Source organism: Eufriesea mexicana, unplaced genomic scaffold (genome assembly GCF_001483705.2).
Source record: "Eufriesea mexicana isolate 0111107269 unplaced genomic scaffold, ASM148370v2 scaffold953, whole genome shotgun sequence".
Classification (NCBI taxonomy): domain Eukaryota; kingdom Metazoa; phylum Arthropoda; class Insecta; order Hymenoptera; family Apidae; genus Eufriesea; species Eufriesea mexicana.
The window spans coordinates 37387-43712 of NW_016909094.1; positions in this window are offsets into that span (position 1 = coordinate 37387).

A 6326-nucleotide genomic window follows, 5' to 3' on the forward strand; every position below is an offset into this window, starting at 1 on the left:
ATAATAAATAATTGTATCGTTACATTGAATTCGTAGCTTTATTGTAATTTTCTTCTGAATTTACAGTATGACTCCGGTCACTTCAATCTTATCATACATATGACTTAAGTCACTTTCACGATTACAAGCCTGTAGAAAAGTGTGAATAGGTGTTTATAAGATTATTACAAAACGAAAATTAACGTGGTTAAGTAAACAATTTTTGACGACACGTTAATGAAATTTAACCGACGTTTAAAGTGATATTTCACAGGAAGAGATCGAAACTTTCGCTCGATTCTCGAATCTTACGTCACGATGCTTCTTACGATCCTGTAGTGACCAAAAGGTGATGCTGTATACATTTTCAGATTAAAAAGTGGGTCGCGAAATTTATCTATTTTTATTTTTATCTCGTTTCTATTTTATTTAAATTACGATTTTTATTAATATTTTATTTTATTTACGATTTTTGTTTACTTTCTATTTTATTTAGCGGACTCTTATTTATCTCATTTTATTTACTAGATATCTTATTTCTTATCTTGTTTTATTTTTGATTAACATAATCCTAAATATTCGACTAAAAGTTTAAGTGAAGCAGTTAAAAGAGTAATTTAAAAATGAGTATACTAAACAGAAATTATATTATTTTATAATCTATAATTTATAAATTATAAATTAATAATTTTCGAGATATTATTTTTGAATACACGTTATTTTTATGGATAGCTCAGATAACTTTTACATCTGTTGAAAAGATTAATTTCTTTTCCTACATTTCTCCATTATTGATGAAACACATAAATCAAAAAGTGTGCTGAAAATTTGTCACATAAAAGTTTCATATTTCTCCGAATTTATTCTACGAATTTAACTCTAAAGAATTGAAAAATGAATTTAATAATATTATATCGAATAAATTATATTTTTTCCGATTACAAACGTTATTATACTTACGTATTAACATACTTAAAAACATTTCGCGATACTATAAAAATTAATAAAGTTAATTTATGCTGCAAATTGTTTACACATATTTTATATTTTCTCGAATTTATTTCACAAATTTAACTCTAATAATTTGAACAATAAATTTAAGAATAATATATCCAATAACTATTTTCTTATTATACTTATGCACTAAATTACAAATTGCGTTATACTCATGCTAAAAAATTAAGTTTCTTGAAACAATTTCGGAGTAATATAAAAATAAAGAATTAGTAATGCGAATCTTTAGCTAGATTTCATTAATTCTAAATGATTAATCTATAGGGTGTCCCAAAATTCAGCAAGATTTGAATTTTGCGCCATTTGTGCGGTTAAGTGTTGCCAACGAAAGAAAAAATGTAGATACTAAGATACTAACAATAAGATACGAAGTATACTGGTGTATACTTTATGAATTAATAAAAGATTTACAATTTTTAATTAAAAATCTGTCTTCTATCAAAATTACCTTTTGCGTGAATTTGGGGACATCCGATATTATATTTTTTAAGTTCGATGAATTTTTCGTGAAAGTTTCTTTTTCCTGCATCATTGTTGCTCGAGACGGATGAACAGAATGAATCGAAACTCGTTTTCGATGGTGAACGGCGAAAGGACGAACGCGTTTTCGTTGCCTGGAGCTATTTGAAAAATTGCTTCACAGGTTAACCAGACAGTACTAACCGGAAACAAGATATCTGATTCGATTTCATCGAATTCGACGCAGCTATTACCACTTATTAATCAATTACTGTTATACGTGGGTGGGTGCTTTTGGATGACCTCTCGACGAGATTAATAGGTAAGTTAGACTTGATGAAAGACTAGAATAGAAAAGCTAAGGATTGTACAGTGTATTCCGCTAAAAGGGTACAAAGGTACAAGGTTCATTGCAATATATAATATGTCTCGTTAGCCCTGATACACGCATAGGTAATTATTTCAAAAAATTCTATATTATGGAACTTTACAGGAATTAAATTTGTCTTTCATTGGAACAGATCGTAATTTTATTCTGTGACTACAGAGTCTGTACCTTTAATAAATATCATTCTAATATTATACACCTAATTCTGTTTTCACACGATAGATACGTTCCCGAAGAATACGTGTAAACAAAATTCGTGTAAAAAAATATATTGCATCTATGGAAAAATGGAAGATTGATTCCAGTCCCAAGAAATCAGCAAAAATAATACAATAAGCCATGAGTTTTCATGTTAGGATCTTAAACATTTTATTTCATAAAGATTGCACATGTATCATACAAAGTAAATTATCATTTGAAAAGGAAAAGAACATGTCACTAGTTCATGAACACAAAAATTAGACAAGATAATATGAGTTACACGTAAAAAGATTTTATTCGTTGTCACTTTCTGACAATAAACGCATACGTTTGCGAAAAACTGCAATATTACTGCTATCGCTAGAAATGTCTTGGTTATCGTCTTCGTACTCCATTGGTGAAATTCTTTCTGTAATCTCTTGAACAAAATTAGGACTAGCCTCCTGTGGTGCCGATGTTTCAGTGGATTTAAGAACGAATTCGGTAATTAATCGTTGTGTCTGTGTTTTGGCCAGGCCAAAAATTTGGATCGATCGTGTTAAATCAAAATAAGTTGTGTAAAAAGAGAATTAAATTTTTTTCCTAATTCGTGTTAAATCGAAATCGTGTAAAAGAAGTTCGTGTAAAAACAGAATTGGGTGTATATGCTTTTGAGTGATCTCTCGATGAGATTAATAGGTAAATTAGACTTGATGAAAGACAAGAATAGAAAAGCTAAAGATTGTACAGTGTATTCCGTTAAAAAGATACAAAGATACAAGGTTCATTGCAATATATATCTCGTTAGGCCTGATACACGCATAGGTAATGGTTTCAGAAAATTCTATATTATGGAACTTTACAGGAATTAAATTTGTCTTTCATTGGAACAGATCGTAATTTTATTCTGTGACTACAGAGTCTGTACCTTTAATAAATATCATTCTAATATTATACACCTAATTCTGTTTTCACACGATAGATACGTTCCCGAAGAATACGTGTAAACAAAATTCGTGTAAAAAAATATATTGCATCTATGGAAAAATGGAAGATTGATTCCAGTCCCAAGAAATCAGCAAAAATAATACAATAAGCCATGAGTTTTCATGTTAGGATCTTAAACATTTTATTTCATAAAGATTGCACATGTATCATACAAAGTAAATTATCATTTGAAAAGGAAAAGAACATGTCACTAGTTCATGAACACAAAAATTAGACAAGATAATATGAGTTACACGTAAAAAGATTTTATTCGTTGTCACTTTCTGACAATAAACGCATACGTTTGCGAAAAACTGCAATATTACTGCTATCGCTAGAAATGTCTTGGTTATCGTCTTCGTACTCCATTGGTGAAATTCTTTCTGTAATCTCTTGAACAAAATTAGGACTAGCCTCCTGTGGTGCCGATGTTTCAGTGGATTTAAGAACGAATTCGGTAATTAATCGTTGTGTCTGTGTTTTGGCCAGGCCAAAAATTTGGATCGATCGTGTTAAATCAAAATAAGTTGTGTAAAAAGAGAATTAAATTTTTTTCCTAATTCGTGTTAAATCGAAATCGTGTAAAAGAAGTTCGTGTAAAAACAGAATTGGGTGTATATGGTTTTGAGTGATCTCTCGATGAGATTAATAGGTAAATTAGACTTGATGAAAGACAAAAATAGAAAAGCTAAAGATTGTACAGTGTATTCCGTTAAAAAGATACAAAGATACAAGGTTCATTGCAATATATGTCTCGTTAGCCCTGATACACGCATAGGTAATTATTTCAAAAAATTCTATATTATGGAACTTTACAGGAATTAAATTTGTCTTTCATTGGAACAGATCGTAATTTTATTCTGTGACTACAGAGTCTGTACCTTTAATAAATATCATTCTAATATTATACACCTAATTCTGTTTTCACACGATAGATACGTTCCCGAAGAATACGTGTAAACAAAATTCGTGTAAAAAAATATATTGCATCTATGGAAAAATGGAAGATTGATTCCAGTCCCAAGAAATCAGCAAAAATAATACAATAAGCCATGAGTTTTCATGTTAGGATCTTAAACATTTTATTTCATAAAGATTGCACATGTATCATACAAAGTAAATTATCATTTGAAAAGGAAAAGAACATGTCACTAGTTCATGAACACAAAAATTAGACAAGATAATATGAGTTACACGTAAAAAGATTTTATTCGTTGTCACTTTCTGACAATAAACGCATACGTTTGCGAAAAACTGCAATATTACTGCTATCGCTAGAAATGTCTTGGTTATCGTCTTCGTACTCCATTGGTGAAATTCTTTCTGTAATCTCTTGAACAAAATTAGGACTAGCCTCCTGTGGTGCCGATGTTTCAGTGGATTTAAGAACGAATTCGGTAATTAATCGTTGTGTCTGTGTTTTGGCCAGGCCAAAAATTTGGATCGATCGTGTTAAATCAAAATAAGTTGTGTAAAAAGAGAATTAAATTTTTTTCCTAATTCGTGTTAAATCGAAATCGTGTAAAAGAAGTTCGTGTAAAAACAGAATTGGGTGTATATGCTTTTGAGTGATCTCTCGATGAGATTAATAGGTAAATTAGACTTGATGAAAGACAAGAATAGAAAAGCTAAAGATTGTACAGTGTATTCCGTTAAAAAGATACAAAGATACAAGGTTCATTGCAATATATGTCTCGTTAGCCCTGATACACGCATAGGTAATGGTTTCAGAAAATTCTATATTATGGAACTTTACAGGAATTAAATTTGTCTTTCATTGGAACAGATCGTAATTTTATTCTGTGACTACAGAGTCTATACCTTTAATAAATATCATTCTAATATTATATATTGATCCTAACATCCTCCAATTTACTGGTATATACTATATACTCATAAAATACGTCTAGAGTGAAAGGTTAATCACTTTCGAAATAGATTTTAGAATCTATTTCTCACAGTTTCGGTCGACTACTCATTCCAATCCTCAATTTGCTATAAAAGTGGCTTCACTGAAATTAAAAAGACGTTTTTAATGGACACCTCGTAGCTATGTTATTTCGTGACGTTATTTTAAATGTGAAGATTAATGATCAACAGTGTAAATGAAATAATTATTAAATTACTATAATAATTATATTTATGTCATGATTTTTGAACAAATCTATATTTAATTGTACATATATCAAAAGCACTAAATTGGTATTTAGATTTCAATATTCAGAAATTAATCCTCGAAATAATTCGAAACAATTTTCTTAAAATAATTGCTGAAACAAGTTTTTCAACATGAAAGTTGTTACAACTTAAAATCCACCAAGTAATCGTCAAAATGTTGTTTAACGAAAAATATGTACGACATTTTATACTTCGACACTAATAAAATAATGAGATGTAGAATTTTCTATTGTTACTTACATAACCGGATTTGTTGGTAAAAGATCTTGTGTCGTTCTCGGTTGACTTCACATTGGTACAATTCAATAGTAATTGGCCAAGCATGTCTAATACTAGTTACATAAATAAAAGAATATATTGCAAATATCTATTTTTGCACTGTCATGTTTTATTTTTGATCGATTAGCGACGAGGAAAGAAACAGAAGAAGAAAGTTTCTTTTTTAGTAAGTGTTTCATTAGCAATAAATATTGTAAATATATACAGGGTGTCCCACCAACGGTAGTGCAATCGTTTCTACATGCAGAAACGAATCGAAAGAAAAGAATGAAATTTTTTAATTCGAAGCTTCGTTTCCGAGAAAACCGACTTTGAATATTCATCGAGTGTGCGTGCTCTTAGCTATGGCCTATATGGATAGACCATCGATACACGAGTATCGGTGGCATAATCTATAAGGTTGTGATTCTACATGAAAAAACAAATCGAAAATAAAGAATAAAATTTTTCGTTTTGAAGCTTCGTTGTCAAGAAAATCGACTTTGAATATTTACTGAATGCGCGCGCACTTAACTTTGGCTAAAATGGCGTACCATCAGTATACCACCGCAATCTTTGCATATTCAAAGTCGTTTTTCTCGACAACGGAGCTTAAAATGAAAAAATTTTATTCCTTATTTTCGATTTGTATTTTCACGTAGAATCATCATCTCCTCGGTTGTACTACTGTTTCTGGGTCACCCTGTATTTGATCAGTCCCATTTTCATATGTCTCGACTCATTTTTGACAACTTTGTCATCGTTTCTCGGCAAAGTGATACAGGAATTTTTTGTTTCTTGGAGGATGCTCTTAAAGATCCCGATGGAATTTTTCATTTCAGGCGATGCCAAAAATGGCCTTTTTTAAACATCCTTCTTTGTG